Source organism: Chiloscyllium plagiosum, chromosome 5 (genome assembly GCF_004010195.1).
Source record: "Chiloscyllium plagiosum isolate BGI_BamShark_2017 chromosome 5, ASM401019v2, whole genome shotgun sequence".
In the NCBI taxonomy this organism is placed as follows: Eukaryota; Metazoa; Chordata; class Chondrichthyes; order Orectolobiformes; family Hemiscylliidae; genus Chiloscyllium; species Chiloscyllium plagiosum.
This window is the reverse complement of record NC_057714.1, coordinates 64744032-64759573: the sequence shown is the minus strand read 5'-3', so window position 1 is coordinate 64759573 and position 15542 is coordinate 64744032.

The following is a 15542-nucleotide window of genomic DNA, read 5'->3' as shown; positions in this document are numbered from 1 at the left end:
ACCCCCCCCAACCCACTCACCCCCCAACCCTGTACACACCTGCCCCCTCGCTGAGGACTGCTGCTGCCATTGTGGGGTAAGTCTCCAAATAGCGCACGCGTGTACACACACACACACCTACTTACAGCAACGTTTTGACAGGTTCCACCTTTGCCCTGTACAGGACAATGTTGGAGAAATTATGTGGGGAAGGGGAGTTTAGGGTTCACCCCTGTGTAGAACTCTAGGTAAAGAGTGGGGAGAGAGAGAGGACGGGCAGACAGTCATTTGAAGACGGTGCCTGTTTAATCACCGTAAACAAAAGACACTATCACTGTTGGAAACACGTTTTGCTATAACAATAATCCAATTTTCCGATTGGTATTCGGATAATCAAGGTTCCTCTGTAAATCAATACAACCTACAAACTACAGACACTTTGGGAAGCAAATAGCCAGGTCTGTCTCTGACAAGCTTATTTTTATTCTAATCAAGTCCTTGTGACATCATCATTGTTGTTGCTTACTGAACTCAAGCAAGTATTAATCCTTTCAGACAAAATATGTCAGATCCATATAGTACATTTCTAGGCAACACAAGGTCAGACCGAGGTTAGAGATGACATCTCCAGATACATGAAAGAGAAATCTAATTGGTGAGGGAATGCATTGAGTAAGACCACAGAACCTGATGTGCAGACAGAAACTTTTCAACACTCTGATAAATGTATCTGGAATAAAGTATCAGAAATGTCATCTCAAAGTTTGTGGTTACCACAGAGGTTACAAAAGTGGGTGCAAGATGGAGAATTGAGAATGTCTTCAGCAAGACTTTGATTGTGGGGAGATGTTTCCAACATGTGGTTTTAACTTGGATAATTGTGAAGCGATGGACTAGGATGAAGAATATATATGTTACATCATGAATGGAAAATTACTGAATAAAATATATGAAAAAAGGAATCTTGGCAGCATAGTACATAGGTTTCTCAAGACCCTGAGAAAACATCTGACAGCAGTCACATAACTAATAGGAGGTTGAGTTACACCAAGAAAGGAACGGAGACCAGAACCAAATAAATAATCCCCAATTAATAAGGTGATTTTCTTACATACAAATAAGATTGGGCCAGATGGTTCCTAAACACTGCTACACCATTCAATAACCTCATGACTGATCTAATTACTCCATGCACATGTCCATCAGTCTGACAACCTTTCATCCCCTTGCTTGTCAGGAATGCATCTACTTTTGCCTTAAAAATAATCACTTTCACTGGCTTTTGGGGCAAGGAGTTCCAAAGATACATAATGTTTTCTGAGAAACAAAAGTCTTATCTCCTCAGTTTTGTCCTTAACTTTTAAAAAATTTTGTATCTTACAAATATGTATTAAATCACTCCCTTAGTGTCTCTTCTCAAGGCTCATAAAAATCTGCTGTCTTCAGGTTTTCCCCGTAACTCCTGTCACAAACAGTAAAGGTTGAAGTATGTTATACTCGCATATTGCAAATAGAACATAAGGTAGTCCTCTGATAGGATCAAGCAGCCTGTAACAGTAATATCCCATAATCTTCTGTTATACTGAAAGTTACAGCTCAATAATATGTTCCAAACTATCTGGAATAAAACAACAATCCATCATTCCTCTAACCTGTGTGTTTGGAAGGAATTAGGTACATGATTACTCTCCAGATCTCCTCCATTGTACAGATGCTTCCCTGTATCTAGCTGACAATATTCAAAATGTGAACTATTGTAAACTTTTATAATGACTTACCAAAACTTGAATTCTACAGTTTTGATTATGCAGTGCAACATTTATTTGGCTTCATCAGTTGCTTCTCCTTATTGGTTGGACATGCTGAAACCTGTATTTACAAAGATTGATCCTTCTTTTTCACATTTGCCTAAATCTATTTTAACACAATTCATTAATGTGCTGACACTTCTTCTTCCACATTCAAGATTAAGATTGTGTTTTAAGATCTTTCAGAATATGAAAAATGTGTGAAGTATAATAAAATGAGGCTTTACTGTAGGATGATTAATTGCAATTATGCCACTCTTGCTTTCATGAGAAAACAATAATGATCCTACCTTTGTAGCTTTTTCAGGTTTTGCAATAATTGCAAGGAATATTGCTGCGCTTACTGTTTGTCATGAGGTCTTGACTGTATTTGTGAAGATTTCACCAGGTCAGTGCCAAGAACAAAAGTAATTCCTCTAAGATCTTTGTGCCCATGTTAATTCTCACAATATGCATGCAAACAGATCATGGGATGATTCTGTTAGCAAACATTTCCAGAAATTATTTGCAAATTCTGGCCCATTACCACTTACTTCCAGAGATAGGAAGGTGGAACTAGAGAAGCTGCAACAAAATTAGCCCTTTATATTCGTTTTTCAGCAGTTTTTGCCTTTTTTTCTTGTGCTGTAAAACAGGGTGAATAAATCAATTAGGCTCTCAGTAGGAAGCTAGTGTTGATATTTGGCACAGAGGTACAAGTTCAGGGGTTTAAAATATAACACCTCTTTTCTGAAACTCTAAGTTCCAAATTTTTAAACGGACAACATTGGAGTCCTCAGTTCTGCTTGACCTCAACTAAATACAAATGACTAGTATTTATGACTCAAGTAGCATTTACTGAAAAAGATTTTATAAATATTTAACAAACAAGCAGCAAAGGCAACATGAATATTTCTTACCCTTTGCCGTTCATTCCTCATTAGCAACCTTTCTTCTGTCACTGGAGTGATGTTACTTTGATAAATAAAACAAAGGACTGTAGGTGCTGGAAATGTAAAACAAAAACAGAAATTGATGGAAAAACTCTGCAGATCTAACAGCATTTATGGACAGAAAACGGAATTAATATTTCAAATCCAGGGATCCTACTTCAGAATATTTTTTGAGTATATGTCAGAAGAATTATATTGCATGAGTCATGGTAAAACAGAGGAATAATATTTTCCACTTCTTCTACCTAAAGATGTTGTATTTCTTATTAGGAAGTGGTCCAAATTAAGTCTTTCAAATGGCTTAAAATGAGGTTCATCAGATGTCACCCAACCTCTGTACTTAGAATCGTGTAGGTTAAGCAAATGCCCAACTCTTATATGCTACACTCCAGAATAAGGATACACCCTTTCAGATACAAAGAAGTTGTATAAAACAATATTACATCCTCTTATCAATAATGGCAGTTATCCAATGTAACATAATGTGGTCACTTCTTAACAAACGGCCACTGTTAATCCAGATCTGTTCTGCTGTGATGACCTGATATAGATATAGTAATGTTATTGTTACCTTCAACAGGGTATTTGTACCTGATGAGGTAGAATTTATGTTAGCTCCCATTATTTCCCACAGCAATGTAAGTAATGTAGAACTGAAAGGGTTTCAATAGACTTTTATTACAGGTTCTTATATCTACATTTATTACAACCACAGACACTTACACGTCTGGGCTAAAGCAAAGCAATTCACATGTAAGTTGTAACATGCTGGAAGTGAGCTCAGTAAGATGGAGACTGAGCCCTTTATATCATCAGGTCACAGGCTGATACAGTGATGATATCATGAGCATGCCCCTTAAAGGGATGTTGCATATGATGTGAGACATGGTACAACACTAGCGTAAATGAATACACCTAACATTCCCAGGGACACCAAGTGATGAAGATTAAAAGTTTCTCACAGAATATCAGGATGTCCTTTTAAAATATAGATGTTTCTTCTACAGATATAGTTAACTGACCAAGTCTATTTGCAAATGAAACACTTTTTTAAAAATGCATGATTCCTATTTAAAGGCAGGTGTCATACTCAGTTCAAGCCACTAAGTTCAAACTGATTACCTATTTCTTTAAAGCTGACAATCTTAAATTGTACTGAGTACAATTAAAACAAACAAAATTAAAGAACTTTCGGCACCTTTAGATCAATCAAGTATAATCAAGGAAGCAGCTGCTCCTATTAATTGTCTTGATCACACAAATTCAATCTAAACTGTTTGAGCAGGTAGCTAAGGCCAAACCTAAAATTTTACTTCAAACCAATGTAGTACCCTAATAAGTAGCAGTGTTATCACAACCTCAGAAGGCAAATCTTTGAATGTGCAGCTTTTCTAAAGCTTCTGTCCTTTCATTTTTAAAAATTTGACCTATTTTTCTCAACAGCCTGTTCAGAGATGTTATTACAATACCTCTGGAGCAGATGAGATGTAAAGCCAACTTTCTTGGTCTAGGGGCAGGGTCACTACCACAAGGTGGGTAGGGGGCTAAACTGTCCTTCAATAAGAACACATGAATTAGGAGCAGAAGTCAGCCAATCAGTCCCTTGAACCTACTCTGCCATTTAATAAGATCATGGTTCATCTGGTTAAAACCTCAAATTTGAAACTTTATTGCTGGAACAGCACAGCAGGTCAGGCAGCATCCAGGGAACAGGAGATTCGACGTTTCGGGCACAGGCCCTTCTTCAGGAATCCTCAAATTCACATTCTTGTCTAATCTTGATTTGATTTGGTTTGATTTATTTATTATTACATGTATCTTAGTACAGTGAAAAGCTTTATTTACAAGCAGTACAGTACAGCAGTAAGCAAGGGTACAGGGATCATATGGTGAAAAAAAAACTTGGATAGAGGCGCACAAGTTACATTGCACAGGGCATGCACTAGGCAAGATCAACATTAGCAAGATCAGCTTTATTTGAAGTTAGAGAGGTCCATTCATCAGTGTAATAAGAGGACAGAAGAAGATGTTCCTGAACCTGTTGGTGCATGTGTTCAAGCTTTTGTATCTTCTGCCTAATGGAAGAGGTTGTAGGAGATCATTGCTGGAGTGCGTTGGGTCTTTGATTATGATGACAGCCTTTCTGCAATATCGAGATGCATAGATGGAGTCCATATTTGGAAGGTTGGCTTTAGTGTTGGTCCGGGCTGTGCACATAACCTCCTGTAGTTTCTTATGGTCCTGGACAAATCAGTTGCGATACCTGGACAGTATGCTTTCAATGGTGCATCTATAGAAGTTGGTGAAGGTCCTTATTTCCCGAGCCGTCTAAGGAAGAAGCGGTGTTGTTGTGCCTTCTTAATTGTTGCATCCACATGGGAAGTCCAGGATAGGTTGTTGGTTATTATCATTCCGAGGAACTTGATGCTCTGCACCTTCTCAACCTCAGTTCCATTGATGTAGATGGAATGAGTTCTCCTCCTTTCTTTCTGAAATCAATGATCAGTTCTTTAGTTTTGCCAGTGTTGAGAGAATGGTTGTTATCATTGCACCACATCACCAAGCCCTCGATCTCTGTTCTGTATTTTGACTCGTTATTGTTAGATATCCGTCCTCCCACGGTGGACGTCAGAGAACTTGCAGTTGGCGTTCATTCGGAATTTGGCAACACAGTCATGGCTGTATAGGGAGTACGGTATGGGGCTGAGGATGCGTACTTGGAGAGCTCCATAGTTAAGTGTTATTGTGGTGTCTTCACTGAGTATCTTCACAGTTAGTATCTTCACTGATTGTGGTCTTGGGTCAGGAAACTGAGGATCCTGTTGCAGAGAGGAGAGCCGAGACCAAGGTCACGAAGTTTTGAGATCAATCTGGAGAGGATAATGGTGCTGAAGGCAGAGCTGTAGTAAATGAACAGGAGTCTGACATAGGCGTCTTGTCCAGTTGTTCCAGGGAAAGAGTGCAGGGCTAGGGAAATGGCGCCCATTGTGGACCTGTTACGTCAGTAGGCAAATCGTAGGGGATTGAGGAGTTGATGTGGACTGTGACAAGCCTCTTGAAGCACTTCATGATTATTGAGGTCAGAGCTACTAGGAAGTAGTATTAAGGGACATCACATGTGCTTTCTTAAGTACAGGGATGATGGTGGTCTTCTTAAAGACTGCAGCTTGTAGGAGGGAGAGGTCGAAGATGTTGGTGAATGCCTCCACCAATTGGTCCACACAAGATAGAACATAGAACATAGAACAATACAGCACAGAACAGGCCCTTCGGCCCACGATGTTGTGCCAAACATTTGTCCTAGCAAATAAGGTTCTTCCCGAAATAATAGAGTACCATACTCATGAAATGCACTGAGCACCAAGTAACCACTGGTCCTCAACATTCATTGTACTTCACAGTTCTGCACAATGTTCAGAACAAATAAGATGATGAATGATTAGTCAGTTAGTGACTGATTTCATGTCACTCAGGTACAATATGCAGGCTAAGGGACAGAATTTGTAGATCAGCTGCCTCCCAGTCTATACTTATGCTTGCAGTTAAGGCAGCAGATTTAAATATTCCATAGCACTGGGTGTTTCTCCATTAATCAGCAGGAAATCTGAGCCAAGCGCTTAAGCAGCAACAAAAACATGAATCTGAGTGCTCGACGTGGGACGCCATCTGGGCCTGTCGCTTTTCTTGGGTTGACTCCCAGGAAGACCGATCTGACATTTGTAGCAGTGACCAAGGGAACAAGTGTGTCTGCAGTTGTTAAGCAGACATCACAGCGCCGCTGAAACCGAGCATAGAGAGCATTGAGTGCATCAGGGAGGGATGTGTCTTTGTCTGCTATCTTGCTCTGCTTCATTTTGTATCCGGTGAAGTTGTTTAGGCCCTTCCATAGGCGGCGGGAGTCTGTTTGTTAGGGTTGGGCCTCTAACTTGGTCTGGTACTGCCTCTTGACATCCCTGATAGCTTTGCAGAGGTCATATCGAGACTTTCTGTATTGGTCTGAGTGATCTGAGCTGAATGCTGACTGTCCAGTCTTCAGTAGGGAGTGGATTTCCTGTTCACCCAAGGTTTCCGATTGGAGAACAGTCGGACTGACTTCTTTGGCATGCGGTCCTCCACATAGTTGGTAATGAAATCCGTGACGGTGGTGGGAGACTTGTCTAGGTTTCCCGCTGAGTACTTGAACACGGTCAAGTCCACTGATTCCAAGGAGTCTCAGAGATGGTCTTCAGCTGCCTTGGAGCAGCGGTGTATTTCTTTTTGTGAAGGACCCTCCTGTTTCAGCTTCTGCAAGTAAGCTGGTACATGGAACACCGCAGTATGATCTGATTTTCCGAAGTGTGGGTGGGAGATGGAGCAGTAGGCGTCTTTAATGTTTATGTAGCAGTGGTTCAAGATGTTCGGTGCTCTGGTGGAGCAGGAGATGTGTTGGCGGTACTTTGACAGCAGCCTCTGGAGGTTAGCTTGGTCGAAGTCACAGGCCATGATGAATAGGGCCTCGGGGAATTTCATCTCTAGATCGTTTGTGGTGGTGTACGTCACATCTAGGGCACTCTTCACAGCTGTGTGGGGTGGTATGTCGACTGCTGTCAGAATGGCAGAGGTGAACTCGTGCAGCATATAGTGGGGGCTGCTTGTTTAATACTCGACCATTGCCCCAAATATATTCAAGAACCCTGCTTCCACCACCTTTTCAGGGAGTTCCAAAGAATCATGATACTCAGATCAAAAATAAATTAGCTCATGTCTGTTTTAAATGGACAACCACTGATTATTAAATAGTGACTCCTAGTAACCTAAAATCCAGTAAACAAGGAACATGATAAACACCGAAAGAACTGTGGAAACTGTAAATCAGAAACTAAAACAGAAATAGCTGGAAAAGCTCAGCAGGTCTGGAAGCATCCATCAAGAGAAATCCGAGATAACATATCTTGTCCGGTGACGTAAAGACGTGATCTGAGGAACGGCCATCGGACTCGAAACTTTGACTCTGATTTCTCTTCAAGGATGAATTTGAATTGAGCATACTGACCATCATGTCCAATTTTCTGATCTGTCCTTCTAACAAACACTAACTTTTAAAATTTACTTCATTATTTTTTTAATTGAAGAAGTAAGAAAATGATCTGTCCCCTGAAGCTTTGTCTACTTTGTTCTGAAAATGATGGGCTGGAAAGGTTACATAACTATAGCACTTGACTTTATATAATAGTCATGATTTGGAGATGCTGGTGTTGGACTGGGGTGTGCAAAGTTAAAAATCACACAACACCAGGTTATAGTCCAACAGGTTTAATTGGAAGCGCACTAGCTTTCGGTGCAACGCTCCTTCATCAGGTGATAGTGATAGACTATCACCTGATGAAGGAGCATCGCTCCGAAAGCTAGTGTGCTTCCAATTAAACCTGTTGGACTATAACCTGGTGTTGTGTGATTTTTAACTTTATATAATAGTGTAAGACAAGTGATAGCCAATGTAAATTGTAATTTTTATTTTATTAATAAAAAGCTGGAATCAGTAATGCTGGCCACACAACTAGCAGATTGTTATAAAACCACAACAGCAATTTGTACAAATACTGCCTGTAGGTGGTGCAAAGAGCGCACGCGTACAAAGAGAAAGTTGAATTCAGTGGCAAGTGGTGGAACCCATTATCGGCTGGGTCTGCACATATGCAGGGACCTTTTTGTCATTTGAATGAGCACTCAGTAGTGACACCTGCAAGCTGATACCTCAAGTAAACAAGCACAGAAATCATTTGATCATTTGACCAGATGACTTGCATTATTAATGGGATCAAGAGGAGCAAATCTGTTATTGGAAGTTAGGTTCATTTTCATCAGGCTTTTTGTAAGACAGTGCCTCAGTGAATTGAATACTCTCTGCTGACCAAGCTGTGAGAAGCCTCCTGTGTGGGTCAGCTGCATGGTTATAGTCGGTGAAACTCCACATTACTCCTGTGCACACTTACTGAGCTGTTGAGAGAAATACAAAGTTTAGAAGATTCTTAAGTTTTCAGACTGTTTTCAATTTAGTGTAAAATAGGGAAGTGGTGCTGGAAGAGCACAGCAGTTCAGGCAGCATCCGAGGTGCAGTAAAATCGACGCTTCGGGCAATAGCCCTTCATCAGGAACACAACCAGAGAGCCTGAAGGCTGGAGAGCCCTCCTCTCACTTATCTCTCCACCCTTCAGGCTCTCTGCCTTTATTCTTGATGAAGGGCTTTTGCCCGAAATGTCGATTTTACTGCTCCTCGGATGCTGCCTGAACTGCTGTGCTCTTCCAGCACCTCTAATCCAGAATCTGGTTTCCAGCATCTGCAGTCATTGTTTTTACCTAAGTAAAGAGGTCATGTAAGCTGCTCTGAAGCCTGCTTGATGACAAGCTTGGCTGGCTTCATTGTTAAAGGTTAAAGATGGGCCATGGCTGTTTTACTGAGAAGACATTGCAAGATGTCCATGCCTATTGACAATGATAGGAGCATCTCTACTGCCTATGGGGATAGACTGGTAGGTTCAAAGTCTCATCAGGAGGTTTTAGGAATGTCAGGTTTTATAAATAGTTATATTTAAACTGTCAATTTAATTTCAAGCTAGAAGAGGGGTGAGGATCTAAAGGATAGCTAATTAGCATTCTTCCTGGATACATGGGCCATGTGATTCATGTTGCCATTGGAGATGGGCTTTAGAAAGTCCCCAGAAAGCTGGTATAGAATCAATTTAGGTTCTCCTAAGACATCCCCTAAAATCATTGACACAGTCAGTCTGCAAGAATCTAAGAAGGAGACAGCATAAATGAAGAGATCAACACAGTTCTATAGACGCAACTGAATGCAGGTAGAAGTTCACACTCAGAGTGCGAGAGACCAATTCTGTAAAGATTTCAATGGGGCTGATAGATTTGCCCAGCTTTCTTTACAGGGAGGGATCTCCTGTAAAAGTTAGTTTGTGGTTTAGAATTGCTCAGCTGGAGAAGGAAAACGAATACAAGGCTATTGGAGCTGAGAACAGTTTTGGATTAGTTCCTGGAGAATGAAATGTCTACTTAAGGGACAGAAGTGATTACAGTAGAATCACAGACAGGCTTTTTCAATCACTTTATAAGTTAAATGGGGAAACCTTTCTGTACATTAGCTTTTAGCTTGCCTACTGAAGCTGTGTTAGTCAAAATTGCCTTTACTTTGTCACAGTAAATTTCTGAAAACTTGAAAGCTTGTCTTATGATCCTTACAGTCAGTCCCTGGAAATTTGGCTATCTTCCTGATCATTATTGATCTCTACAGGGATTGTGACACTGTGCTAAGACAATGTGAGGTTAGATAACTGAGCTGTTTCACAACAAAGAGAGAATATTATTTCAGAAAATCCCAAGGGTCTCTGAAGGTGTTTTTTTTCTATCAGATTTCCTGATGTTTCATCATCCCATGTATCAAGCAAATACTGAATAATCTGTTTGGATTTCTCAGAAGTTGGGACTGATATACAACAGGTGCTTGTGGGACTTACTGTGAACAAAGATTTAGCAGCCTCCTGATTTTTTAATATGGACCATATAGGACCTTTTGTTTGATTTCCGTAACCGTGATTTTAGTTTAAGTATTAGTTGTTTATTCATAATATTTGACTTGTTTTGACTTTGAATATTGTATCTTATCCCTGGCCTGCCTCCATTAGCCTCACAACCATCCTTAGCCCAATCCCACCTCGCAGTGGTTCAAGTGTACTTGAACCCAAACTCAATGAGATGTGAGCTCAGCTGTTAACCTGAGACAGCTGTCATTTACAGGGCATGTGGTGTCCATCTCCATTATGGGCTCATCTTGAGAACAAGTCTGCCCTGTATTACCAGAAATTCTGATGTTCACCAGCCATCATGGTGTCAAAGGGGTGTCCATAATTCCCCTTCAATGAGCCCATATTCATAATTTTCCTCATCCACACACGTATAAACTTGATACTGCACCTTTCCTTTTAGCAAAAGGCTGTCTACTGTGCTCCTCCCTTCAATAGGACCTGCACTTTCATTCTACCAGAAGTCACCTCACTTCTGAATCACCTCACCAGGCACCGTGGTCTCCTGCCTTACATCAGAGGCTGTAAGAGACAGAAATGGTCAGTGAGTTCGCAAATGACATCAAAATAGATGGTGTAGTGGACTGTGAAGAAGATTACCTCAGAGTACAATGGGACCTTGATCAGATGGGCCAATGGGCCGAAGAGTGTAGATGGAGTCTAATTTAGATAAATGTGAAGTGTTGCATTTCGGTAAGACAAACAAGGACAAGACTTATACAGTTAATGGTAGGACCTTGGGGAGTGTTTCTGAACAAACACACCTAGGGGTACAGGTGCATAGTTTCTTGAAAGTGGAGTCACAGGTAGACAGGTTGATTAAGAAGGCGTTTGGCAGGCTTGCCTTCATTGGTCAGAACATCAAGCATAGGAGTTGGGATGTACTGTTGCAGCTGTTCAGGACATTAGTGAGGCCATTTTTAGAATACTGTATACAAATCTGGTCGCCTTTCTGTAGAAAGATGTTGTTAAGCTTGAGTGGGTGCAGAAAAGATTTACAAGGATATTGCCAGGATTGGAGGGTTTGAGCTACTGGGAGAGATTGAATAGGCTGGACTGTTGGAGGCTCAGGGATGACCTAATAGAGGTTTATAAAATCATGAGAGGCCTGGATAGGGTGAATAGTCAAGGTCTTTTTCCGATGATACGGGAGTCCAAAACTAGAGGGCGTAGATTTAAGATGAGAGGGGAAAGATTTAAGAAGGACCTGAGGGTAGCTTTCTCACACAGAGGGTGGTGTATTATGGAACAAGCTGCCTGAAGATGTGGTGGAGGAGGGTACAATTACAGCATTTAAAAGGCATCTGAATGGGTATATGAATAGGAAGGGTTTGGAGGGACATTTGTGAAATTGTCAGACTGGGATGTTGGTCAGTGCGGTTGAGTTGGTTTGAGGTCTCTGTTTCTGTGCTGTATAACTCTATGATCAATTCTAAATCAAGTTAAGGCCTGTTGTTGGAGAAAGTGAGGACTGCAGATGCTGGAGATCAGAGCTGAAAATGTGTTGCTGGAAAAGCGCAGCAGGTCAGGCAGCATCCAAGGAGCAGGAGAATCGATGTTTCAGGCATGAGCCCTGAAGAAGGGCTCCTGCTGCGCTTTTCCAGCAACACATTTTCAGCTAAGGCCTGTTGTTGACAAGTACTGGCCTTCTCTTGACCTTTTCTGCCTGACTCTTTCTAGATTGATGTGGGGGTCTGGCAAAGTTGACAAATAACTTTGTTGCCAGGACAGAATTACTCAACGCTGAGAGCGGTGGAGCTCCACCTGGATTCAATCTCACCACTTGGCAACAGATCATAGTGGCATTAACAGCCGGTACAGAACAATACAAAAATCAACTGCCCTCTCAGGCTAGGTCACACTTATTGCAAAATTTTCCATATCCACCAGAAAACCCTGAAGGGCATTCCAGCCCATGCCTCCATTTGCTTTCTAGGCATTCTTTATTGCTGGGTTTAGAAAACCCAAAACAGGAACAAAATACTGCAAATACTGGAAATGCTCAGCATATCCGGACAGAAACCACAGAGAAATGTGGCCAGTTCGTATTGCAGGAATAACTCGTTTGTCAAATTAAGAATAAAAAATTTGAATAGTTTCCAACGATGCCGTTAAATTTATCGGTGGCTTTGAAATGAACTGGATTTACTAATGCATTTACACTATTGTAATGTTCCCATATTTCACTACGCTGTGGCTGTGTTCTATTAACTGTACAGAAAAAGGTAAAAACTGAGCAAGCATTGAATGAAGTTTAATGTTTTTGTAGATAAATATGGTATTGCTATTTGAAACACAGAAATTTATGTCTAGACATAACCACTAGATGACGCTATTGTTTACACCTTTGCTCTGTTCAAATCTGATCTACAATTGGTACTCAGCCCTTCTCTGCGTCATATGCTTTCAAATTTTCATAAACTAAAATCTATTTTAAATAATACCTTAATTGTTTTGCATGCACTGCTGCAATTTAAATGTTCTGGATCTTTCATTAACAATATATATTCCCTTTATGTGCTTTCATTGTCTCTGTTTTAAAATGCCGTGTAATATGTCTGATTTACCAAGAATCAGACTATACTATACAAGTATAAACTTGTAACTTTAATGTCAAGACCTCTAAAATCAGACAGTTAAGCCTACTTTTTCTTATCCCTGCAATTAAAACTTTTCAAAGAACCATATTTTATAAGACAATTTTTGCCAGACACTTTAGATAGCTAAGCTTGAATATGCTTGTTAAATTATTATTTCTGTTATCATTTATGTTTAACAATAACAGAAATGAACTCAGGTCAGCTAAGAAGTGAAAATTAATGAGACTAAGTGATTCACCTGTACACAGATGGTGTTTCTGTTTCATTGCAACTGTATTCTTTTTAGACATCAAAAGTAGCAGTAACCAGACAGCATTGTTGACATGGTGTTCTGTTCCTTTCAAATAATCTTTCAGTGCAATAACATTTTAATTAAAAAGAAATGTTAAACCTTTAGGCTTTCCTCTGTGCTGTCAATAGCTATCGTATTTCTTCTTTCCACAAGGGCTGTTAGTCACTTATACACAGTTTTTATTAGTTCACTTCATGATGAACTAATGGACAGAGCATTAATGCTGCATGGGCTCTGCTGAATGTTCTCATTCCAGCAACCATTGTCAGGATACAACTCTGTTGTTGTGGTGGGTTACAATGTCGAACAAACCCAGTGGTGAACTTACAGTGAGTCTAAGGGCTGAATCTTCCATTTTTTGGCAAAGCAATATTTTTGTTGAGTTTCCTGCAGAGTTTCTCTCCATGAGATGGCACATATTTTCTCATGCTACCATTCAACCCTGGCCTCATTAACTCCCTAAGACATCCTTCACATCTAGTGCTAGCCCAATTCTACCACTGACTGTTGCTTGCTGTTCTTGGAGCTGCTGGAGTGTCCTGGGATAAGATGGCATTTCTGGAGCTGGTGCCATCTTGGAACCCGAGCTATTTATCCACTCAAAGCATTGGCAGGGCAGGGCTACCCTTCAGCATCAATCTCATGGCACTGCAGTTACAAAGTGATTCTTCCCAGAGCACATGGATGGCATAGTTGTCACTTCTTTGCACATCTAACTGCATGTTCCTACATTTATCACCGTTTAAATCACACAGTTTAGCTGTCCTTAGCCACATCCCATCTGACAATCCTGTCACGATTACCCTTGCCCCAATGCACACGAGAGCCGATCGTTTTATCGCTGTTCAATGTGGGCCATCACAGACAGGGAATCCTTCATTCACCAAAAAAAATCTCTTTCATTTACAAACACTAAATGCAAACCGAAATCATACAAACAGAAGCTGCATTTGATTCTCAGAACACATAAACTAAACTGCTTTCATATTGAGTACCAGTACATCTACAGTCAATGCGTGATCATTGTTCCCAGCTCCCATCTACTGGAACCGGGTATCAATTAACTCCAGTCTGGCTTGTAACACCTGATGCAGCTGTTCTCTACCATGCACTAGTGATGCTCTTCCTGCCCAAAGTCTTTAGGCTCTTCCTTGGAATTCTGCTGCCACTGTCCCAGTTCATCAGCCCTTATCACATTGTCTCCCTGCATGCTCCAGTAGTGAACATCACAGCATTCTAGGAATATGCAGCACAATCCATCTGGAATACACCACAACACAAGTCCAAACTCCATCAGGCCTATTGCCTGCTCAACCAATGCTCTTAGAGATGAATGAACAGTATTATATCTGCCTCAGTCAGGCTGCTGTATTATGGAGTCATCAGTTACCATTGTAGCTGGTAGCCTGTGCTTCCTACTAACCATCCTTGTAAGGCTTCTGGTCTCTCAAATATAGCAGGAGTACAAGAGTTCTCAAGGGTTGGACGGCTCCCAAGGAATTGGGCACAAACTTCTAGGCAATAGAATTGATGATATCAGATCACTTGTATATTGATGATATGGAACCTTTTTCAATCGATGAACTCCCTTTTTTATAATATGACACTCTCAGCATGACATGTTTTCAAATTCAGCCCAGTCTGTTAGAGTCATAGAGACGTACAGCATGGAAACAGACCCTTTGGTCCAACTCATCCACGCCAACCAGATAGATAATTCCAGTCCCATTTGCCAGCATTTGGCCCATATCCCTCTCAGCCCTTCCTATTTCTATACCTATCCAGAAGCCTTTTAAATGTTGTAATGATACCAATCTCCTCCACTTCCTCTGGCAGCTTATTCCATACACACACCACCTTCTGTGTGAAAAAGTTGCCTTTCAGGTCCTTTTTAAATCTTTCTCTTCTCACCTTAAACCAGTGCCTTCTATTTTTGGACTCCCCCACCCTGTGGCAAAGACCTTGTCGACATACTCTATCCATGCCCCTCATGGTTTTATAAACCTCTATAAGGTCACGCCTCAGCCTCCTCTCCCTGGGGGAATCCAGCTATGTTGTTGAATGCCTTGCTCAGGCTGCAACAGTGATATTTTCACAAGGAATCGAGATAAAGCAATGTTATCTGAGACAAATGGCATTGTCCGCGGTCTTGTTGAATTTGTGCGTTGAGGGTTGAGAAATCCCGCACGGTTCCCTTACAAGCAGGCAGTCCAATAAAAGTTCTCAGCAGCTGGCACTTTGACATCCACTGGAATAGAATGGTGCCCACTCCTTCAGGTCACAGTTCCCATTCCTGTAGTTGATATAACTCAGTGACAGTGTCCCAGGATATCCTGAGTATGAGCTGCCATTGCACCATG